This window comes from Rhinatrema bivittatum, chromosome 13 (genome assembly GCF_901001135.1).
Source record: "Rhinatrema bivittatum chromosome 13, aRhiBiv1.1, whole genome shotgun sequence".
Classification (NCBI taxonomy): domain Eukaryota; kingdom Metazoa; phylum Chordata; class Amphibia; order Gymnophiona; family Rhinatrematidae; genus Rhinatrema; species Rhinatrema bivittatum.
In genome coordinates, this window is record NC_042627.1 from 2,911,032 (window position 1) to 2,936,434 (window position 25,403).

General features: G+C 45.4%; 1 long non-coding RNA gene across 1 annotated transcript; it reads right to left on the reverse strand.

Annotated features, from left to right (window-relative positions):
• Positions 1–1,217: 1,217 nt before the first annotated feature.
• Positions 1,218–13,681, reverse strand: LOC115075520. The gene is made up of 5 exons (XR_003852544.1): positions 13,637–13,681; positions 12,189–12,284; positions 10,068–10,160; positions 6,070–6,165; positions 1,218–1,303 (listed from the first exon to the last, which is right to left on the reverse strand). It is a non-coding gene; the product is annotated as an uncharacterized LOC115075520 (long non-coding RNA).
• Positions 13,682–25,403: the final 11,722 nt, after the last annotated feature.

Sequence of the window (25,403 nt, forward strand, 5' to 3'; positions counted from 1 at the left end):
CAAAGACAAAAATATACAACAAAGGTATTAACTGGAAAAATTGGAGCACTTTGCTTTTTGTCCTGTGGAGAAATAAGAAAGAAGAAGAAACGAGACAATGGTTTGCTCACTTGGCAGATGTCTGCGCAGGTTGAGAGTGGGTGGAATAACTGCTAGTCCAGGTGATTAAAGTATTTTGGTGACTGTTTACATGATGGGAAGTGACATCAGGGAATAAATGGACAAGGAGTTGCATGGGATCTTCTTAGTGTTTGGGTACTTGCCAGGTTCTTATGGCCTGGATTGGCCACTGTTGGAAACAGGATGCTGGGCTTGATGGACCCTTGGGCTGACCCAGTATGGCAGGTTCTTATGTTCTTATGCAGTGTTTGGCAGTCTCTGCTTATAGATTTGAGGAAGATTTAGGATCTCTCCCTTTACTTCTCTGATGAAGGTTATGAATTATATACACTCAATTTAAAATCCCCACAACAAGATGAGACATTCTGCTTTGACATTTCTTCAAAAAAGTCCTTGACGTGAGCCCGTTGGCAGTTCATTGTGTTTTGGGGAACTATAATTGTGTGTATGAACATTGTTGGTTAAAAAAAAGCCCCCTGGAGGTGCTGATGTACAGCGAAACAGTGACCTCTGTCGGGGTGGACTTTGGAACTGCTGTATGTTGTCATTGGATTTGTATTTGTGATACATTTTCATTTCTGATGGGATGTGTGGGAGTGTTGTAGGTAGACAAGCGTGGATGTCAAGTATCAATGTGATGGCTTTCTAACATTGTTTTGTGTATTCAAACAATTTTTGTATTTTAGGGCAGCTGGTCAGGTGTGTTTGATTTTTTGTATTGGTTTTTGTTAAACTATTTTTAACAATTATTGTTAAAAATGTTTTGGTCACATGTATAATAAAAGTGTTTTCATATTGAGTCCCTTGGATTTCAATATTAAGAATAAGAATATGTTATTTTAGTTCAGATTAATTTAAAAATGGTTTTCATTGTAATATTAATAAATATGATGTGATATTTCAATCCTAATTTAAACTATTATTTTGAACTGTGTCTACATCTTTCTAGATTAACTGTAGATGCATAAAATACCCTCTATCTATTGAGAAAATCCTTTGGGATGTTTCTGCAGCATGAATAGGTCCTCATACAGTCTGTTTCTCCCCAGGTCTCTGTGGTCACCCTGGATCCACCTTTCTGGTCTCTCACCTGTCTCGCAGGTTGCTCCTGTGTATCCAGAACTGCAGGAACACACTCCAGGGGCACTGCACCAGCCATTGGTACAACTTGAATTACAGATTGCTGGGAAGAAGAGACCAAACCAAGACATAAGCATCATCCTAATCATATTATCTAACCTATGTCAGATGTATAAGCACTAGAAAATAACCGATGTGATATCTCGATCGAACGTCGGTATATAAAAGAAATAAATAAATAAATAAATAAATAAAATGGGCCAGGAAAAAACCCAGCATTGCAATTTCTCAGGCAGCCTCATGTGACCACAAAATTAAAGACAAGTAGGTTTAATGAAAGGGCTTCATGGACTATTCAGCACCTCTGGAGGCCATCACCTGTATCAATCCAGTATTAGCCACTCTCAACTTCATCTGTACTGTGTACTGCAGGCGTGCAAGCCGATTTCAAAGGGAAATTCCTCCCAGTTTCCCTTAGAAAATGCTATAGGGATATTGCTACCCACATCTTCTGCAGGTGTAATGCGTTCAGTTTACAAAATGAACATAGTTCAGCCAAACTACCTCAGCCCTGCCCCTTGTAGACCCCTTTTCCCTGCAGAGGGGGGTGAAGGCAATTTTCAAAGTGGGGTTTTCCTGCAGGTCTACAACCATTTACCCATTCAAATCCCATTGAAAATTATCCCCTGAATATTTTAGAAATATAACATCACACCCCAGGGTGCGCATTAATGGGCTTTAATGCTTCTCTCCTAGTGCTGAACATAGCAAAGACGTGTCAAAATCCTTTATGCACACTGTTACTGACTGAACTGTGCTGTCCTACACCTACGGAGCGCCACATGGCTCAAACAGCCGCTGAATGAACTGTGCTGTCCTACACCTACGGAGCGCCACATGGCTCAAACAGCCGCTGAATGAACTGTGCTGTCCTACACCTACGGAGCGCCACATGGCTCAAACAGCCGCTGAATGAACTGTGCTGTCCTACACCTACGGAGCGCCACATGGCTCAAACAGCCGCTGAATGAACTGTGCTGTCCTACACCCACGGAGCGCCACATGGCTCAAACAGCCGCTGAATGAACTGTGCTGTCCTACACCTACGGAGCGCCACATGGCTCAAACAGCCGGTGAATGAACTGTGCTGTCCTACACCTACGGAGCGCCACATGGCTCAAACAGCCGCTGAATGAACTGTGCTGTCCTACACCTACGGAGCGCCACATGGCTCAAACAGCCGCTGAATGAACTGTGCTGTCCTACACCTATGGAGCGCCACATGGCTCAAACAGCCGCTGAATGAACTGTGCTGTCCTACACCTACGGAGCGCCACATGGCTCAAACAGCCGCTGAATGAACTGTGCTGTCCTACACCTACGGAGTGCCACATGGCTCAAACAGCCGCTGAATGAACTGTGCTGTCCTACACCTACGGAGCGCCACATGGCTCAAACAGCCGCTGAGTGAACTGTGCTGTCCTACACCTACGGAGCGCCACAAGGCTCAAACAGCCGCTGAGTGAACTGTGCTGTCCTACACCTACGGAGCGCTACATGGCTCAAACAGCCGCTGAATGAACTGTGCTGTCCTACACCTACGGAGCGCCACATGGCTCAAACAGCCGGTGAGTGAACCGTGCAGCCACAGCAGGAAGAGGAAAATGAGAGGCCATACTAAAAGCTATCAGAGCAGGAAGAGGCCAAGCCCTTTCTTACTGGCCTGCTGATGCTATAGCTCTGAGGAAGCCCCTGCCTTTTGCCAATGTAATTAGAAAAGGGTAAGGGTAGGCGGTAAGTTAGCAGGGTAAACGCACGGCAAAACGGCAGGGTAAATTAGCGATAGTCGGGGCGCACGTTACTGTATGGGAGGGAATAGCTAATCTGATCGTTTACATGTAATATACATTCCGCGGGCGGAAGGGGTTACCCGGTGATTTAAAGAGGCGGTAAGAATGGGTTAAAGGGGATAGTGTATCGCGGGTTGGACTAACGCGGCCAAAAAGTGAGTAGAAAGCGGGTTAAGAGCAGGATAACCGCGGCCGCACTTTACTGTATTGAGCTGCTAGTAGGGGTGTGCATTCGGATTGACCGCATTAGTAAAACGCAACTCATATTTTTTTTTTACTTAAAAAATTGATTCGACATAAACGATCGGATTTCCCACATATCGAACATAGATATGTTCGATATGTGGGAAATCGCGATTGTTGAGCCAAAATAAAAATATAAACCCCCTCACCCTCCTTAATCCCCCCCCCCCCCGACTTACCACAACTCCCTGGTGATGGAGCGAGGAGTGAGGACGCCATTTCTGCAATCCTTGGCGAGAAGCATGTGACGTCGGCGGCACGTCGAGTGACGCCGGCGTCACGTGATTCCCGGCTCGTTCGCGCCGGACGGCTCGTTCGGCCCAAAAAGAACTTTTGGCCAGCTTGGAGGCCCCCCCAAGCTGGCCAAAAGTTCTTTTTGGGCCGAACGAGCCGTCCGGCGCGAACGAGCCGGGAATCACGTGACGCCGCGTCACTCGACGTGCCACCGACGTCACATGCTTCTCGCCAAGGATTGCAGAAATGACGTCCTCACTCCTCGCTCCATCACCAGGGAGTTGTGGTAAGTCTGGGGGGGGGATTAAGGAGGGTGAGGGGGTTTAAATTTTTTTTTTTGCACATATGTACATATACCCAACTCATTGGATTTTTTTTATGTCCATATTGGCCGCAAGTGGGACCCCCTTTCGGACATAAAAAATATGAACATAAAATTTTGCTCTGCACATCCCTAGCTGCTAGTGCGCTTGTCCATGGGGAAATCTTTCACCCTAGCAATTACAGTCATGTTCACTAGAGGGCAGAGCAACTCAGATAAGACCACGGGCTACCAGCCATGGCACTGCCCCCCCTCCCTCCCCCCCATACTGTGGAGACAGGGGAGCAATTTAACATAGATAGGAATGATTTCTGTCCCCTTCAGAGGAATGAGTTGCATTGCTACCTCTATCTAAACCAACAAAAAAGACTGCAAAATGGTCCTCATGTCACCATTTGTCTTTTCCATGCCTCCCTGGCATTTTGGACTTCAAAAACAGGAAGCAAGCAGGAGACATCTCCTTTGTGATTTAATTTATCTTCTCCTGGCTTACATTTGTAAATGCCTTCCTCCTTCCTGTCTGTATGGGCGGACACAAACATGATGTTAAGGGCCTTGCATTATGAGCATGGCTGCTGCTGCAGGGCCTTGCATTATGAGCATGGCTGCTGCTGCAGGGCCTTGCATTATGAGCATGGCTGCTGCAGGGCCTTGCATTATGAGCATGGCTGCTGCTGCAGGGCCTTGCATTATGAGCATGGCTGCTGCAGGGCCTTGCATTATGAGCATGGCTGCTGCTGCAGGGCCTTGCATTATGAGCATGGCTGCTGCAGGGCCTTGCATTATGAGCATGGCTGCTGCAGGAGCACTAGGGCATCCTCTGTCAGTGGTTAGCAAATCTGTCCTGAAGGGGCCCCGGCCAGTCAGGTGCTCAGGACAGACACAAAAGGGTCTATTGTAAAAAGCATTGCTTCCACTAAAATGACCAAATACGTGTGAACACCACCGATTTGAAAAGCCATGATTTACGCACACACATCCACGTCTGAGCAGAACGTAAGGGGGTGGGGGAGGGACAGGGCATAGGCATTCAGTTACACGTATAACTCCGTATTTTAAAACCGGAGGCCGCAGCGCATGGTGGCTTGTTAGCCGTGTAACTTTACTACTGCCCCTGATGAGGGGCAAGCCTGCAGATCTCACGTTTTTGGGCTTACATGACAGGGTGAGAGGTGCAGGATGAAGAACCCGAGGGTCTGGCTGGCCTGGAGACTGTCTTGGCAAACTGATGGATTAACTGGAAAAGGTGGGAATCTCCCTCCTATGAGCAGGTTTTAAAATCCGCTTTCCTACTCGCGTTACAGCTGGCAAAGTCCTATGGAAGATACACAAAGCAGGTTTGCTCGAGCGAGCTTAAGATCAGGAACAGGTGAATTTTATATCATAAGCTTGCGCATCTCCACTTGTGTGTGAGACTTTGGGAGCTGCGGGAGGTTCTGTAGCTTTGAAGGCGGCTGTTGGTACCATCCTTTCCCAGCTCCTTCAGTTATTTTTTCTCTGGGCCAAAATGTTGGAAAGACAAGGGAGCACTTTCAGAAGAGAAAGCTGCTCAATATTCTGCAGCCTCTCCTTCCCATAAAAAACAATGGAGATTTATCGGAGGCAGCTTTTTCTGAAAATACTGATCTAATGTTTCTGGTTTTCAAACTCCTCTGAGATATCCACATTTTCTTCCAACATGCCAAATTTGATTTCCCAACCCTTTCTTGGAGAGATATTTTATGGACAGATGGACAGACAGCTAATCCCATTTATTCAATTCTCTCCATCATGTCCATACATTGTAAAGCATAAAACACAACTGGCTCATTTATTGCCCTAGAGTGTGATGCTCCTGTGCGAGCAGGAACTTAGGATAGCAATACTGAGAGAAGAGTCTATATGATGCTTCTGACGATCACACACACACACACACATACACACACACTCACACACATACATATATACACACACACATACACACTCACACACTCACACATACACTCATATACACACTCACATACACTCACATACACACACACATACACACACACATACACACACACACTCACATACACACACATATACACACTCATACTCATATATACACACACACACACACACACACACACACAGACACACACACATATATATACACCCCCGCCAACCTGGGTTTAAAGAGACAGTGAGAATGAAAACAGGGAGTAACTCTCAGGCACGTACAACTGTTCCTAGACTCACCGGTGTCACAGAGTCTGCCCGTGTAGCCTGCCGGACACAGGCAGTTTCCTGAGGACTGACAGGTCCCTCCATTGTTACAGGAAGATGCACAGGTGACTGCAAGGAAAAAACGAGAGGAGTTCCTTAATATCTCAGTGAGCAACAGGCAATAACCATATTTGCATCTTAAAGAATGTTTTATTTTTCAGGTCATGATTTTCCTTTAACAGGAACCATCCTGACCCAATTGCAAACTAAATGTTAACACTGGTAATAAAAGAATGTTAACTTTTGAAAATAAAAAAATTCTGAAAAGTTTAGATTTGTGTAATATAAATGTGGGACTGACTTTTTCGAGGTCCTTTCTCAAGAGAAATCTTAAGGTTACTTCAACTACATCAACCTTTGCAATATACAGTTTGTGCATCCCTCAAACGCCATCCATGGTGTCAAGAAGCGCTGCTGCTTTACTGCAGATTTCTATCCTGTTTGAGTAACCGGCGCGTTATGTGTACAAGTGAAAGAACGACTTGATAGCAGGGCTGGGCATCTGAAGGCACTATACAAATTTATTTATTTATTTAACAACTTTTCTATACCGACATTAAAATACACATCATATCGGTTTACATTGTAACAAAAGGTAGAAAATACAAATAACAGGGGGTGGGGTGGGGGGAAAACTAAGAACGTGGGGTCAGAGGGGAGACCCCAAACTAAGATAGGGAAGGGGAGAAGGCGATAGGAACAGTAACATGTTAATTAAATGCAAAGGAGCACAAGATATACTATAAATAATATACATAATATACAAATGGAGCCAGGAATCGAAAGGCCGATTCCTAGGGAGAGTTTAGAACTGATCAAAGACAGACTCCTATTAAAAGACTGCTGAGGTATTTATTAAGTAGAACTTAGGAGCATATTTTCTTAAACATGATGGCACCATTAGTGCCCCAGAAGCTCTCATCTGAAAATGCTGGCATCTTGCACTTCTGGCTTCTAGTTTGTCTTTCTAAGACCCCCTGACATCATCATAAAGGATCTGCACTTCTAAGAACACAAGAGATGGATCCCAAGCTCTGAAGGTTACCTAGAGCAGTGCTCCCCAACCCTGTCCCGGGGGCCCACCAGCCAGTCGGGTTTTCAGGATACCCACCATGAATATGCATGAGAGAAAATTTGCATGCACTGCCTCCAAAACATGCATATTCATGGTGGATATCCTGAAAACCCGACTGGCTGGGGACCACTGACCTAGAGCTTACATTTCATTTTCTCAGTTAAGAAAAGTCTGGTTTCCTTTCCATAATATTGATGTAGAATATCTAGGGCTGAAGATTTTCCAGAGCAGTTACCTTGTGAAGAATGGAGCCTGACTTGGGAGATGACATCCAAATAGGTATTGGTGTATAGGGTGACAGGATGCAAGGGACACATTTAAGGCCTCTGTGGCAGGTCGCTTGGCATTGGGGAACTGAGGAGGTTGCAGCTGATCTGCATTCTTCCCTAGCTGCCTTGGCTGTGGATAGCTAAGGACGTCGGCTTCCCTCACCCCTCACGTTCCTCTGAGCAATGGATAAGAAACACGCGGCAGGATCAACCCAACAACGAATTCCAATGACACTGGCTCAGTCTAAGAAGAACCTCTGACTACCTCACCCCAGCACCACTTCTCCCACTCCACTTTCCTGATTCTATCCTTCCCCAGTTTCCCACTGTTTCAAAAATAAAGTCCACCACCTCATTACTTTTGTGTCTTGGCCAGAGTTGTCGCCAGGACTATGTGCTCATGTTTTTTTCCTGGGAGCAACAATCTTTTATGACAGCAGTTTCTGAGTGCCAGTATTAGTGTTGCATTTCTGGCACGCAGCACAAAGAAATGTATGTGAGCAACGCTCCAAACTATCGGGCCCATACAGTAAGGACGCGTAAAAAAAAAGTGCGGCGGTGCCGGGCGCCCGCTCGTTTGACACGCACACATTTTGTTTCACAAGCCGCTCGATTCAGTATTCAAATTAGATGCAAATCCAAGCGGCGGCAAACGAGCGTCCAAAGCACATCAATGACGCGGTAGGCGTTCGCAAGCCATTTTACTGTATAGAGCGGTATACAGTGCCTATACAGTATCCAGGGTGCGCTGGTACCTGTCATTTCAAATGTCATTCCACCAGGTAAGTGGATGGTTCTTTTCTACAGACCCCCCGGACGTCCACGTCCCCACATGTCTGGACGTCCAAGGTTGGGGCTTCCGTTCATGGACCTTCCTGCCTCTATCCGGGCGTCCATGATCGGAGGCCCCGCTGCCTTCCAACGTCCATGGCCGGACATATAAATTATTTAAGAGTACATACATGGATCTGCAACACTGTGGATTCTCAAGTTTGTATTCTTAAATGAGCCTTGTGTTCCTAACTATAAGCTTTTAAACTTTTACTTTTCAGAAATGAGCTATGCGTTCACTACAATCAGCAGCCTCAGGGATGCCTAATTCTAGACGCAGGAGGAATGCTCCGTAAAGGCGTTCGCTGTCCGCTGTTTTTTTATGTGGAGGCAGCCAGCACTAGTGCACAGCATACTGTTCTACGGTACTGTGAGCAGGGATACAGTTAAACACTAACAGACAAAACAATACTGGCAGCCTGGTAAGACCTGTAGATTGTGGATTCCAGCTTTTAGTACCAAAAGTAAGTCATTGAGAAGACATCTTAAAGGCAGCCCAGCTAGTGAAGATAAATTGATTTTAACTGAACAAGATTTGGAAATATTGCAGGATTTAGTGCAGTCAGTATTAAATGCTCCTAGTTTGGCTCTGGTTGATTTAAAGTGTCCAGTTGATTTATGGGTCTATCAGGGTTTGAATGGTTGGACAGCAGCAGCATCTCAACATAATAACAGCACTCCCATCGCTTATTTTTCTGGCACTTTTGGAGTGGTAGAACAAGGATTTTCTGACTGTGAGCTAGGTATTGTTGCGTGTGCTGATGCTATAGGTAAATTGCAGTCACATGTGCCAGGTATTCCAATTATATTGCATACTTCTCATGCAGTTAAAACACTTATGGGAGATACTCATATTTCCTTTTCTGCTTCTAGGCTTGGGAAATATTCAATAATATAGCCTCTCGTCACGCTGAGTGTGCACTGCTCACCTCACTGCTGTCCAGAAACAGAAAAATCACTAGCACTGCTGAAACTCTGTCTCCTACCCTGACTCTCCCCCAGTGAAGAGAAGAATCAAAATCAGTAGCAGTGTGCCGCCTTTTCTTTCTGGCACAGCATAGAGAAGATTAGAAGCAGCCATTTACCAGTGCTAAATCCAAAATGTAACTCAGAGCTTCTACTAGCACTGTTCAGTTTCTCCTAGGAATTGATATTTGTACTGTTTATGCACTATTTAGTATCTCATAGGAGCTTACAGTTATACAAGTGCACTTTTTCTGTCTCACTTGTATAACTATGGAATTCATTTCCAATTGAGATCAGACTATGTGACTCGCTTACTCAATTTAAAAAAGACATTAAGACCTTTTTCTTTAATTTAGCCTATGGTTAAGTTTGTTTTTATCATCCATCTCTTGTGTTTATCAATTGTGTTAATTTAACTAAGACCCTTTTTCTCCAGGTAATAGCAGCAAGGACTGATGGAGCCTCATGTCAGGACAATCCAAGACCTAGGATCGCCCTCATCAGATGCTTGGGGCAAGGAAGCATTACATAGCCATGTTGATTTTAAGCATGTTTTTTGTAAGAAGTCTCCTATTTGACTTCTGTGTGTCTTGACTAGATTGTGAGCTCCATAGAGCAGGGACTGCTCTTCCATGTATCTGTACAGTGCTGCACGTGTTTAATAGCACAATGTAAATAATCATAAGCGATAGTAGTACTGTGACTGTTTCATAATTCTTTAACACACGAAGAAAGCAACTTTTTCTTTTTGCTGTATTCCTCTATTTCCTGTTAGATATTCGTTTCTCAGTTTTGTTAATGTTTCTGACTCATTCTTCTCATGCTCTTACTGTTCAGGCAGGAGTCTCCGGTGTATCCCCAGTAGCAGGAGCAGACCCCCGGGGTAATGCACCAGCCATTGTTACAGCTTCGGTTGCAGATTGCTATTAGGGAAAAAGCAGAGAGGTTAGACTTTCTGGATCAGAGATGGCAACTTAGTGCCTCATACGTCATCAGCTGCTCACCAGTCCATCCATTCCCAATTACTTTAAAACCCATTGGTAGACCCTTTGAATGAACACAGTGTGGGGCCAATTTTCAAAGACTTTAGGCACCTAACGTTAGGAGTTAGGTCTCTAAATTGGACTTTTGAAACTTTACTAGGGCTGAATTCCTACAGGTAGGCTCCTAATTTCATTGGACTAGGAATTCTAGGAGTCTAAAAAGTGGGCGGCTACAGGGGCAGAGAGAAAGTTAGGAGCTTAGCACTGATTTTCAGAACTAGGCATGTAATTTACGTTCCCAAATCTAGGAAAATAGCAGGCTTACATTTAGGAGCTCAGCTGTAAATTCAAAACTCTTATTTTACCAGACTGAGCATCCCGAGATCTCATTAAATAATCTGAGAGAGAAATTCACTTCAAGGTCTTTGGTCCTTATCTGCCCCCCTCTACTCCAACCTCCTGAGTACTGTTTCTTCCTTGCTTATAGAATAAGTCTCTTTATACAACATATGTTGGAAGCCAACAGGAGAATTTGCTTAAAGATTTTCCCCGCCAGCAGCCCCCCTTTCTCTTATCAAAAGGTTTATTTCTTAAGATGACCCGAGGATGAAGGATCTCCGATAACCTCAAGGTAGCCTCTCAGTAACCACACAGCTGGGAAAGTTAATAGCGTACTGGAGGGCATAAAGAGGAGTCACTGTTACAAAGAGGAAAGTAACATTTACGGGTCTCTGGTGAGACTCCATCTTTAGTATGGGGTTCAGTTCTGGAGACCCCCCGCGCCCCCATCTACAAGAAGCCATTGACAAAGCAGAAGGAATCCCGAGGGTGCATGCACCGTCCACCGAAGCTGTGCCCAGAGAAACGGAGCTCGAGATGTGCAAGAAAGTGAGGAGAACTAGAGATATGGTGCAAATATTCAAATCTCTAGCAGGCTCTGATAAAGAAAACATTCTCCATGGAATAAGAGGTTCATCAAATGTAGCTGAAGGGAGGGAATCTCACTGAAAGGGTGCTGGACAGCTAGGACAAGCTTCCAGTGAAGGTTAGAGGAATCAAGACAGTGGCAGAATTCAAGCATATATGGGACCTTGGTAGCGAGAGAGGACGACCACCGTCGAGGTAGGACCTGTGGCAGCACAGCAAGCAGCTGTAAACAGGGGTGACCAAAGGGTCCTTTGCTACCACTATTGTTCCTAAGAGCTGCCAGTGCCATGTTTAATTACAAAGAACTGCTCTATTGCATTAGAAGATACTTTCCTGTGGGCCCCTGCAGGAAATCCCCTCCACTCCCCCGTCATGCAATGCTGTGGCGCTCTCTCACGTCAGAGCCCCCCGCAGCAAGCTGTAAACTAACCTGCCAACGGGGGAATAACCAAGAATCCACTTTTCAAAGACAAAAACTGTCGGGGCTTCTCAGGGATCCCATTACCTCTTCCATCAAAAGGGAAAGCTGACCTGAGGGTGGTGTCAGGGGCTTTTAAAGCATGTTTGATATAACTGAGACCGACTACTACACTGTACAAGAATTAGTGCAAGCAAGGTTTGCTATACAGGAATGATAAATTTGTGTCCTTCATGGGGTACCAAGTTGTGCTTTCTAAGCCCGTTTTCCACCCCAATGAAAATAATTTCAACAGGGAGAAGAGATTTCCTTCTGAGGATGGGCAAATCCAGGGCATGAGAACAGAAAACGGGTTAGGAACCCCTTGTATTGGAATATGCACACTGTGTGACACATTCCCAAATAATCCATCCTCTATTCAGAGAAGAATGAGATTAGTTTTCATGTTGTGGTTAAGCTGAGATCCCGACCTGGCATGCCACGGCGTTGGCTGACCATCTTTGCTGTGGCATGGTGGGCTGTAAGCAGTCTTCCCATGTTTATACATCCCATGTTTATACGCCCCATGTTTATACATCCCATGTTTATACATCCCATGTTTATACGCCCTGTCTACAACTCACCATTCTCACAAAAGGATCCGGTGTAACCTGCAGGGCACAGGCAGTTCCCCGAAGACTGGCAGGTCCCTCCGTTACTGCAGGGAGATGCGCAACTCCCTGTAATTAAAACAAAACTGGGTACTCAAATATCACATTTGTCCTCTCCTCAGAATTATTTTGGCTCACCATTTCTTTCAGGATTCAGTGCAAAACTTCCATTCTCATCTGTAAAATACACCTGCGGTCCCTCATATACAGCTCTCCGTCTTCCACACGCTCCACGCCCATTTTCCCATGAATATGCTAGCACTTGTATGCAGAATAGTAAAACCAGTCCTGAAAACCTGGAGCCAGTTAGCAACCCTACTGACCCAGTAAAACCAGTCCTGAAAATCTGGAGCCAGTTAGCAACCCTACTGACCCAGTAAAACCAGTCCTGAAAATCTGGAGCCAGTTAGCAACCCTACTGACCCAGTAAAACCAGTCCTGAAAATCTGGAGCCAGTTAGCAACCCTACTGACCCAGTAAAACCAGTCCTGAAAATCTGGAGCCAGTTAGCAACCCTACTGACCCAGTAAAACCAGTCCTGAAAATCTGGAGCCAGTTAGCAACCCTACTGACCCAGTAAAACCAGTCCTGAAAATCTGGAGCCAGTTAGCAACCCTACTGACCCAGTAAAACCAGTCCTGAAAATCTGGAGCCAGTTAGCAACCCTACTGACCCAGTAAACCCAGTCCTGAAAATCTGGAGCCAGTTAGCAACCCTACTGACCCAGTAAAACCAGTCCTGAAAATCTGGAGCCAGTTAGCAACCCTACTGACCCAGTATGGCAACTTAAGGTTTTGCCTCTGCTGGGCCCTGGTGTTAAGCCCGGATCTTGGCCTCAGATGTGCTCCAGAGCCTGTCCTGGGCTTAGCTCCAGACCTCAGTGACAGGACCCAGCCTTGGGTCAGGCTGGTCCTGCCCGAGGCCTGTTTCAGTAACAGTGCACCTTCTTTGTTAATATGGCGCACTATTTCCCAAAAACAAAATAATTCATGAATTTGTTTTTCTGAAAAAAAATAAATTTGGTTCATTTGAAACATTTTTTCAATTTTATTTCAAACCAATGCACATCCCCCTACTGCGAGGCATGGCTATTTGAAGCTTTCCTGGACTGACTTGAAAATGTGTTTTTTTAATTTCTAGATCACTCTCACACTCCCTTCCTTCCATCCCATCTGATTATAATTCAAATTTGACACCACAGAAACTCTCCAATCCATGATACTTCTTCTCCCCTGCCCACTTAGTATTTGTAATTTGTTTTATATGTTGTACCCTGAACAGAGCACAAGTTTGATATTGTGGTATATAGAAACAATTAAATAAGCAATAAATATTAACTGACATGATTGACTGTGGTAAACTAATTAAGACCCACAATCAAGTAAAAAAAAAATACAATGAAAGAACCATGTGAAAAATACCTGATGTGGTTGTGTTTAGAGATCGCCGATAAACAAGGATATTTCTGTAAATGAATGAGTGCAACAAGATATTTGAAAAGTTATATAAAACTTTTTGAAAGAATGAGGAACAACTACAAAAACAATGGAGAAATTACTACTTACCTGATAGTTTTCTTTCCTCTATGGAAGGCAGGCCACGCCACACCAGTGCATTATACACTCCTACCAGCAGATGGAGATGGAGTAAAGCTGACATCGCTGACATCCAGCCCTGCCTGACCTCAGCCAGCCAAGTATCTCTAAAAAAATCCAAATGCTGGACAAACAGGTACAAAATTAGATTGTAAGCCCTGTGGGGATAGGGAAATACCTACAGTACCTGAATATAATCTGCTTTGATGTACACTTAGAAGTGCCGAAAAGCGGAATATAAAAATTTAAATAAATACAAAAATAAAAAACATGATTAACAGTCAACCACTCATGTTTCCAACCAACTGGGAAACACTGAGCTCAGCAAAAAAAAAGTTATCATCAACTAATCCTATGGGCTTGTTATGTGACCAGTCCTTGAAATGAATTAACAGAAATAACACTTCATCATCCACAGTTAAAAGGACGAAGTAAAAGCAAGTGTGGGCAGCCCAGGGTGGGCTGTGGATTGGCCCACTTTCCTTATCAAGTAAGTAGCAATTTCTCCTTCCTCTGCCCTCAAGGAGGCTAATCCCCAGGAATGAGGGTGTAGCAAATCTACTCCCAGAAAGGATGGGAGGCTGCTGTGCCCCGGAGATGCTGTTCTACCCCCTCCGACACCTGGTGGCTTCTGCTCCATCTTGACTGATGTAGGCCAATGTCTTGGCAGAGTCCTACACATCCTTACCACGCGAGCGTCCGGCTGCTCTGGGAACTGCACACGCTTCCAAACAAATGATGATCCCCTCAGCATCCCACCAACCCTGTGCTACCAAGACTTGATGATGAGCCCCCACTCCCAACCCAAAAGGCTCTCATCTGTCGTGAGCACAAGGAAACCCCCCCCCCCCCCCCCCTTCCTGAGATAATTTGCTTCTAACCAGCACTGCTTCTGGTCATTCACCTCCAATGGCAAATGGAGACTCACGATGTAAACCAGCGACTGGGAGAGCAACGCATGCTGAAGGAGCTGCATATGCACCCATGCCCAGGGAACTATGTCCAAGGTGGCTGCCTTTGATCCCAGGACGTGCAAGTAAGACCACACCATTGGGAGAATAGTCCATCTCAGAGCCTGAACTGAAGTAACTTCTGAATGCGACTCTGCCCTGCTCCGTACTGAACTGCATTTTGTCGCGTTTTGGGGGGGGGGGGGGGCGACGAAACGATAGGAAAACCCATGAAATTTTGTGTGGTTTTATCATCATTTTTGGGGAGGGGAGAAAGGGCACATAAAAAAAACACCTAAACCCATCTCAACCCTTCAAATTTAATTAATTGCAACCCCCCACCCTCCTGACCCCCCAAGACTTGTCTGACCCCCCCCCCCCCCCCACAAGATTTACCAAAAGTCCCTGGTGGTCCAGCGGGGTCCTGGGAACGACCTTCCCCTCTCGGGCCATCGGCTGCCACTAATCAAAATGGCGCCGATGGCCTTTTGCCCTTACCGTGTGACAGGGGCTATTGGTGACATTGGTCAGCCCCTGTCACAAAGTAGGAGCAATGGATGTCCTGCACCATTTTTTAAGATGGTGCCAGCCGTCCATTGCTCCTACCATGTGACAGACGCCGGCCAATGGCACCAATAGCCCCTGTCACACGGTAAGGGCAAAAGGCCATCGGCGCCATTTTGATTAGTGGCAGCCGATGGCCCGAGAGGGAGAGATTGCTCCTGGGACCCTGCTGGACCCCCAGGGACTTTCAGTAAGTCTTGGGGGGGGGGGGGAGTTGGGCAAGTCTTGGGGTTTGGGAGGGTGAGGGTTGCAATTAATTAAATTTGAAGGATTGGGGTGGATTTGGGGTTTTTTTTGTTTTTTTAAATCTGAAGGGTTTTTTTTAAATCTGAAGGGTTTGGCAGGTTTCGGCCCGAACCATGGGAAAACAAAATTTCCTGCGGCAGGCCGATAATGAAGGGCCGAATCACATCTCTACTGTAAACTGCTCTTGGCCAAGCTCACCACCCACCCTAGCTCTTGAAGCAAGGAGATCACCTTGCAAGATGCCAAGTGACTCTCATAGGCACTTTTGGCCCAAATGAACAAGTCACCCAAATACAGATGGTCCAGAATGTCCTTGATCTGGGAACAGGAATTACGTTCTTCAAATCCCACATCCTCCTTAACATAGTCTCCACTACCACTCTCTTCTGTAGAGAGTTGCATGGAGAGACCATAAATGCATCCAGAGCAATTTGGAAAAATTCTAGGGCATAGCCATCCCTTACCACACCAGGACCTACTGGTCTGTTGTAATCTGAGCCCACCTTTGATAAAAGCAAGATAGACGCCTGCCTATCTCCTGATCCAGTTGGTGGGTCCTCACACCATTGTGAAGATCGAGGTGCTTCAGCCATGGAGCCCACATCCTTATGAGGCTGCTTAGGCTGAAAGGACTGAGGTCTTCCAAAGGGACAAAACCTTTGAGTAGTTGCTCCTCTGCAAGGATGATACAGATGGGAATCCCAAGAGTGGCCCTTTCCCCCAAAAGGACGTGCTACTGTCTTCTTGTCCTCTGGCAATTGAGGAGCCTTGGATTTGCCCCAGCTATTTTCTATCTTCTCCAACTCACTTCTGAATAAAAGAGAACCCTTAAAGGGTAACCTTGTGAGATTGGACTTAGAAATAGTGTCTGCCGACCAATTTTGCAGCCACAACTGGTGCCTACTCCTAGCCATTATCACGGAAGCCACTTCAAGTCACAGCCCACATCAGCTAAGAATATGGCTCCTGGTTCCATCACCAATCCACCATCGTACCCTTCTCTTTGCGTCTCAAGAGAGACACAAACCAGCCCATGCCACCAGGAAGCAGCATGAAGCAATTTGCAAATTCATTGCCATGGCCTCAAAGGCCGGTTTAAGGTAGCCTCAATCCTCCTAACCTGAGCATCTTTTAGATCTGCTCCTCGTTCCACAGGGATGGGGGTTCACTTGATAACAGTGCATACACTTTGGGAATTGCATCCACCTTCGGAAATTGAAATGTTCCTTTGCCTTTGAATCCAAGGGGTACAAACTCACTAAAGTGTGCCCCCCCCCCCCCTTTAAAACTTGCCTCCAGGGCATTCCACTCAAGGTCAATTAACTCTTGAATTGGATCTAGGAGGGGAATGAAACAGGATGCTTTGCAAAAAATGACCAATATGGGATCTTTCTTTGTAAGCCCGTAGCGTCACCCCTGTCCACACTGAGCGCCTTCAGGGTCTGAGTTAAACAGACTCTGCAACTCATCTTTGTGAAAAAAATGGAAGAGTCCAATGTGGCTCCAATTCATGTGGAATTTCTCCCTCTTCTTGAGGGGAGAAATCCAAGTCCCCGTTGGAGTCATTCGATGTATCATGATCCACATTCCCCTGAACGCCTCCAGAGAGCCTCCCTACTGTATTTGCCCACAGTGGCTGACAGGTGGGAGTCCCAAGCACGTGGTCCCTTCTTAGTAGGTTGCTTTGCCTCCCCTGGGCACCGCTGCAGAAAAGCTTAGGAGAAGGATGGATCCATACCAGAGCCCACAGGACCAAACCTGGCTCTCTCCAGCCCCTATCTCGGAGATGCCTCTGCCTTCGGGAACAAGGGAGGAAGGGCACTGTCTGCTATTTTGCCTCCCACCCCACTCCCCTCTGGAGCCTCCATAGGCCGAGGGGATTTCCTAACATTGGTAAAATCTGTAGAAGCCAAATTGCGTTGTGCATCTGAACAGCACTGACACAGGTGTGGAAAGAGATGGCCGGATTACCCTTACATGGCAAGCTTCACAGAGAGCAAGGCACTAAACTGAGGGAGGGAGCAAAAGGGATGTCACCTCAGCTCAACAGGTCCCCACAAGGAAGATGCATGTCCACCTTCTGCTGGAGATGGAGAATACTGGCGGGCTGATGTCGGCGCAGGGCTGTATGTCAGTGAGGGAGTTTCACTCTGTCTCCATCTGCTGGTAGGAGTGCATAACCCCCTGGTGCGATGTGGCCTGCACAAGTGCAGAGGAAAAGGTTCTGCATTTCATCCTGATTGAGCAACAGCCAAAAGAAGATTTTCAGAAAAATAATAATGGAGGGTCAGCCTGGTGGCTTAGTGGGGGTACTGTTCATTGCCATGTGGATGGCTCGAGTTTGATTCTTGAGCCAGAGACCCAATTCTTGGGCCAATCAGTGCTCAGATGCTGCAGAGGCAGCACTAAGAGTCATTGCACAACAGCGACACCTAGTGGCCAGATTTAGGCCCATGCGTGCAGCGCTACAGATGGAATTAATGTATGACCCCATCTGAGGACTACCATTGCAAGGGCTGGTCTAGGGGTCATGGGAAGGGATATAAAACAGGAAGAAACTCCCCAGTTATTTGTCAAGGGAGATTCACGGTGCCATAGCCCAGTAGAGGGGGGGGGGGGGGCTCTGATTGAGCTGGAAGCCCAAATGAGCAGATAATAACTGCTGGGCCAAAATATCAAGGAAGTAATATAAAGAATGAGGAAACTACTACCTCAAAAATCAGAGAGGAGACAATGCAGGAGAGGCAGAGACGTGATACCGTGAGAAACACTGCTTCAAGGAAAGGTGTTAATATGGAAAGTAGGAAGCAGCAATTGCAGCAACTGAAAGATTGAAAAAAAGATACGAGGGAGAGAGGAGCAGAGAGAGAGAGAGGAGCAGAGAGAGAGAGAGAGAGGAGCAGAGAGAGAGAGAGAGGAGCAGAGAGAGAGAGAGAGAAAATGACAGTCAAAGATATAAACCAAAGAGAAATGAAGAGAAAAACTGAGGAATGAAAAAGATTCAAAGCTATAAAAGTAGATGATGGAAATGCAGCGAGCACAAGCAGTAAGCAGGCTCATTACCCATTCTGCCTCAGTTGCCAGGTTGGGACCCTGTTAAAAAAAAAAAAATAAGAGACAGAAAAGCAGAGTTAGGAGTGAATAATCAAGGGTACAGGTTTTCTCTCCTGTGAACATGAAACCTCTCAATTTCTATTTCCCTTTTTTCTCCCCAGGACTTCTCTTTTCTTTTTGGAGTGGAGGTAACAGTTTTGCATTCTGGCTCTTTATTTACCTAAATGGATGAATCTTTTTTGCCAGTGAAAGAAGCCGAGGTGCCGAGTCCTTGTTGAATCTAATGAAACTATTTTCTTTCCATACTGTCCTAATGTAAAAGGGTCACTGGTCCCTTCACTAAGGTCTCTGCTCCTCCAACCAGAAGACACGGTGAGCTTGTCAGAGTAGTGAGTGTGCAACCTTTTTCTGTGCTGGGGCCACATTACAAGTTACCGAGCACAAGGAGGGGCGGAGGGCGGGACAGGTCCTTGCACAGTACTCACGTCCCCAGCACGTGCTGCAGGCATTTCAGTATCCAGCACCCAAGGAGTCCCTTCAATCATGGAGCCCAGACTCTACCAAAATCAGAAAAACCTTCAACCCGACAGGCACAAGGTGTTTTCCCAGGTAGCAGACAACCTCACCTCCGTCACAAAAAGAATAAATAGGAGGATGCAGACAAAGAAAATGGACTGGAGACCTTAAAAGCCAGGTTCATATGCAGTGCAATAATGCAACAGAAACAAACATTCCTCAAAACAAAATCAAGAAATATAAATCAATCATAACAGTGAGGAAACCATAGTAACAAGAAGCATATTTCATAACAGCTGACAAATAGAACGTCTAATTAAAACTAAAGAGAAAAAACCTTTAAACAGTTGCCCCAAATCAAATCTTTCAAAACAGCAGACATATCAACCCCCCCATACCTAGGAACCTCATTTCCAGTCTCCCTGAGACTGTGGACTTGGATTAGTAGGGGGAAGGAGAGGAGGGAACACCCAAATTTCCTCCTCTCTCTCATTCGCACATTTCTTTCACACATACACTCGTGCACCTTTCTACCCTCCCTGCACTCCCCTCTACTACTTCCTCCCTTCCTATTCCCTTCCCTCTCATTCACCTTCAGTTCACCCTCCTCGCTCAGTCATGCAACTCCCTCACCCTCGTCTTCCACTCATCCTTCCATCACTCACTCATCCTCCCATTCATCCTTCCATCACTCATCCTCCCACTCATCCTTCCATCACTCATCCTCCCACTCATCCATCACTCACTCATCCTCCCACTCAATCCACTTACCTTCCCTGTCCCTCACTTCCGTCACCCACCCCTCATTCCCACTCACCCCATTTCCCTCCCTCCCATTCCTCCATCACTTTCTCCCATTCACTCCCCTGTCACTCACCCTCCCTCTCACCCACCCACTCATTCCCTTCCCTGACACTCACCACCTCCCTCTCAAACCCTCACCCTCTCCTTCCCACTCATTCATGTTCCTTCCATTTCACTTTCTCACCATCCTCACCACTTTCCTTTTTTCCTCTCCCATTACTCACAGTGGGGTCTCTCCTCGCCAGCACTGACACAGCGGGTCTTTCCTCTCCTTTCCCCCATACAAGTGTTATGATTTGGTCTTACAACAAATGTAAGCGCCAGTCGCAGCACTTACACAGGGGGAAGGCAGGCAGGCGAGCGTCTGTGCCTCGGGGCATCCTAAATGAAGATGCGATTGGGAGAAAAGCCTTAGTGAATCTGCTGCTTCCATTGTAAGCCCTCTAGGAATAGGGAAATCCCTCCAGTCCCTGAATGCAATCTGCTCTGAAATGCCATAAAGCAGAATAAAACCAAATAAAGACGAGGCTGTTTCTGAGGATCGGGCCATGCAGAGGAGGAAGTAAATCTCTCACTCTGGATCTGTCCTAGAGGAGAGAAGACTGATTTGAGTTGCAGAGCTGAACATTCATTTCTTGCTATTTCTGAACAGATGTATGTCAGGAGGAGGAAGGAGAGAAGTATAACAGCAGACAAAATTAGGTACCAAGAGGGTCCTTTAGGGAATCAGTGCATCCAAGGGAGAGTAATCCCAAGGGAAAATCAATAAAGGGATTCCCACGAGGGACACAAACAGGAGGAGAAACCACCATTCATTTGCCAATCAATACCTACTTTTGGATTTTCAGTACCAAAAGATTATCACTTGCAACTTACTAATCTGAGTATTCACTCAAGATTTATTTTTGGAACACTAAAATCTTTTCTTGTTATTATACCAACCTCGGAGGTTCACCCTTACCCTCATCCATCAATCCACACCAGGGCTTGGGAGAGAGAGTCAGGGACTCAGTCTTGGTGTAGAGCGGTGCCCTCCCAACAGTGGGACATATACAGTAATGGCTACTATTCATGTCCCAGAAGACAGGGAATAAAGGGTTAACTAAGAATCCATCTGAATAACTCTCTAGTCCTTCTATTCTGTTTTCTTTTTATTTTTTCTCTGTTCTCTTTCCTTCTTCAGATGTGTTTCACTTCTTTATATTCTTTCACTTCTGATTTTCAGGAACAAAACTTTCTAATCTTAATATCCTTCAGTCTTTGTTTCATTACAGTTTATTTTGGTGTTGCCTCCATCGTACTCTGATTTTCTCTCTGTTTTGAAATAACCCAACCAAGCAGCCTGATAACTGGATAGAAAATAATCAGAACATCTCAGATCTCTAGTCCCATTAAGCTAGAGGAAGGATCCTGGTAATTGACTGAAAGCTTCATTTTAAGACAACCTAAAAGGATCTCTAAGCATTTAATTTGTTGTTTCCCTTTAACAGATTTTCTCTCTCATTCCACATTATTACTTCTTAGTTTTAATGAGAAACAGTTTTTAATTCAATTAAAACCCTTACTCTAACCAGATTGTCTTAAAGTTACATCCTCAAATCCCAACCCTGTCTAAGTGCAACTTTCTATAAGCCTGCCTGATCCAGGTAAAGAAATAATCCTGCAGTCTTCCAAAGCCTCTCCAGACATGCAATGGTCATTCCTTCAAATTCTTCATAACCCATCTATTAAAAAGAAATAACCTGCAACGCCTGAAGCCTAATGACCCAGCAATGCAATGCAATGACGCCACAAGATAACAAAGCTTTCTTCCTCACCAAAAAAATGCAAAGAGCAAGATCCAGTCAGAAGGACCCATCCTTTCTCTGAGTCCTTCAGGCTGTCTGTCTGTCTCTTTATACCATTCTGGCTCCCTTTCTACTGATCCTGCCTCCTTTGATGAAATCAGGTGGATTACCTCACCCTCGAACGCATACCAAGATGCAGAGAGTTAGGTAACAGTCATATTACTCTACCCAGAAGCTTCTCCAGTCTGTTCACTATTGATATTCTTACGCAAATAATCCTCTAAGCACATGAAACTCGATTCTAACCAACTATTAGATTCTCCATTTCCTTGCTGGAAAGCAGTCGGTGGTGAATAGCTGTTTGAGATGGCCAATGAAAAAATAAGTTTGCTATTATTATGCTATCAGCGTTTCATTGCATCACTGCTCAGATGGTTAAATACATCTTTTTATGAATTAGCAGAAGCAGAATTCTGCTCTCCCAATACAAGAGTGGCCAGACAGCTCAGATATGCTTAAAGCTGGGCAAAGTAACATCAGAAAAGAGGAGGCAACGTGAAAAGGCGACCTGTCTGCCACTACAGGACACACACTATAGGGCACAAGAAAGCTGTCACAATACAGCAATCTCTTTAATAAAGAAGCAAAGGGAAAAAGGTACCTAGGAGGATTCTGCCTATGCAGCAAAGCAGCTCCTGTCATTATATTATGCACAATGCAGAGGTGTTTGGTGTTATACCTGTACCAGAGTCAGTACACAGAACTGTACAGACGTTTGTTTAGTAAGAGCACAACCACAGAAACAGATGCACCCACACCAACAGGCTAATGCTATAACCTGAGCTCAGGCTAGCACACAGGTTGGACGTGCGTTCTGCATGCATGTCCATAATCCCCGATGCAATAAAGGGATCGGGATCTTCAAAATGTGTGTCCAAGCCAGGGCGAAGCTAATGGCGCTCATCACAATAAGATTCCATGTTGATGAGGCTATTATCCACCCCCGATGGTAAAAATAAGCATGCACCCAATGCACACATCTTAACCCTCAAACATTAACACCAGCCCCAGGGCTGGCATTCAGTTTGAGGAGCCCCAAACGGTGAACAGAAAAGCATAAAACACTGGACCGCCACGATATTGTCGGAGAAAAGCAGCAACATGAAATAAACAAAAACAAAAAAAGTCTGGGTGGTCAGGTTAGGCAAACAGAAGCTCAATTTTCATGCGTCTGTTTTCCTAACCTGTGGCTGTGCAAGGGTCAGGGAAACAGGTGCTTGTAAAATCGAGTGCCTGTTCTCCTACCCCACTCCCAGCCAATTTTCCTGTGCGCGTGATGACGAGGAGGAGACGCTAGGGATGCACAATTACCCCTAGCGCATCCTATTTAATGCAGCAGCTCATCTGCCTGCTGCATCGCGCGCGCCCAGGAGAGGAGGATGGGTGCGCGTTAGGAAAGCGGGCGCTGGATCATGAGCACCCGTTTTTCCAGCAGGGATATTGCATCAGCCTGCGAGGATTACCACAGAGGCGGAGCCTGTGCATACTGTATAATATCAGAGGCTTCCTGCTCATGTTGGCAATTTTTCCCACCTAGAGAAGTAGCTTTCATTTGTCTCCTCAAATAGATTCAAACCAGCTCAGAGCAAGTGGAAGTCTGACCTGCCTCCCATTATTTCTTGTAAGAGGAATTTTCTTTTCGTTTCATGTGAACTCATGGGTGCTGGCCTCACTATACTTTAGCCTTTTATGCTAATTCCATTGGAATTAGAGAAAAGTTACCGAATCTCCATTTAGAACTGTTTCCGAAAGCTTCTAATGAAACCTCCAAGATCCTAGGTGCAATGTGCTGCAGTTATCTGTTGACAAGCTGCAGGTGAAAGAAGCTATTTTAGCCAAAAGATCTTCATTCAAAAATTGGAAGAAGGATCCAACAGAAGAAAATAGGATAAAGCATAAACGTTGGCAAGTTAAATGTAAGACATTGATAAGACAGGCTAAGAGAGAATTTGAAAAGAAGTTGGCTGTAGAGGCAAAAACTCACAGTAAAAACTTTTTTAAATATATCCCAAGCAGAAAGCCTGTGAGGGAGTCAGTTGGACCGTTAGATGATCGAGGGGTTAAAGGGGCACTTAGAGAAGATAAGGCCATCGCGGAAAGATTAAATGATTTCTTTGCTTCGGTGTTTACTGAAGAGGATATTGGGGAGGTACCCATGATAGAGAAGGTTTTCATGGTGTATACCATCCAGTCCAGGTGATTTACTACTCTTCAGTTTGTCAATCAGGTCTACCACATCTTCTAGGTTCACCGTGATTTGAGGTGTTCAACTGAAAAAAACCCATCTTAATAGGATGATCCAAAAAAGTTTTGTAAAAATAGCAAGAGAAAATAAGCAGGAAAACAATGGTTTCTGTGTCCATGGTGCACTGGTGAGCCACGACCCTTCCACTAACTTGCCCAATCTCCATTATCCCTGCCTCACAGAGGGTGAGATGATTTTCCCCTGTTAATGATTGAGGACCAACAAAAACCACAAACTTTCCAAAACAGCCATTTCAAAATAGTTCTCCAAATAGTTCTTTTCAACAATCAGCAGCTTCACCCGCTGTTTACTGATTAAAACAGCCAGCCCCCAATGTCCACAGCAATGGAAAACTGCCTTACTGCAAACACTGGTCTCAAACGTTGCCCCAAAAATCCTCACCCTTTGCTGTTAACTGGGTGCAAAGGTGAAAATCAGAGTCCCAGCCCTTTAGAAACAGGTTTGCATGTCTTTCAGAAGCTGGACCACAGAGTCAAAATCTAAACTTTTCCAAAGCTTCAACTTCTGTGCCAATCCACTGAGTAGCAGTAAAAAAAAACCCGCTTTGATCAATCTGCAAGGGATGCAGAGAGACCCTCCTGTTGATCAGTCCTCTCTGCTAGAGGCGAGAACCTTTGCTCACGTTCCAGGAAAGACACACAAAAACGTGGGGAAAAAGCAAGGGGAGAACCCCCAAAATGCAAAACCCTAAGAATGCTGAAAACAGGGCCAAAGAGTAGCAGGTGCTACATTCCTCCCCCACTAGACTAACAAAAAGGAATATGAAGCAGGAACTGGTCCTTTTTATTTTCTTTACTAGCAGCAATCTTAAACAGGAAACACTACAAAAAAAATATACTCACAAAAATGCAGGCGTAATTATATCCAATAACCAACTGGGGAAGCAGAAACCCATAGGAAAGCAAGCATCAACGTACTCAACTCACAAGTGAGAGCGAGAGAGATATCCTATCTCTCTCTCTCTCTCTATATATATATATCTTTATATCTGTATATCTAGCCCTGCTGAGCTACTCCCAGGGTCTTCAGGGCCCTGGTTCACTCCCTTCACACCTTCACTTGATGCAGCCACCCCCAGTGCATTTAAGAACCAATTCAGCTCCCGCTGAATGTAAACACCACAAGATTCTAGACAACCCCATCAAACTTTCTATATTCTCCTAAATAATAAATCTCTCTATTATGTTCTTTGGGAGAAACCACTCTTAAAATCGGCACTTTTGACCTCTTCCATTCGCTCGGCGTGGGGAACATTGGGCTCAAAGGTCCCTTCCACCTAGGACTACTCAACACCTGCTGGCAAGGAAGAGAGTGACCCGCACAGCAAGATCTCGCATCCCTGGCCC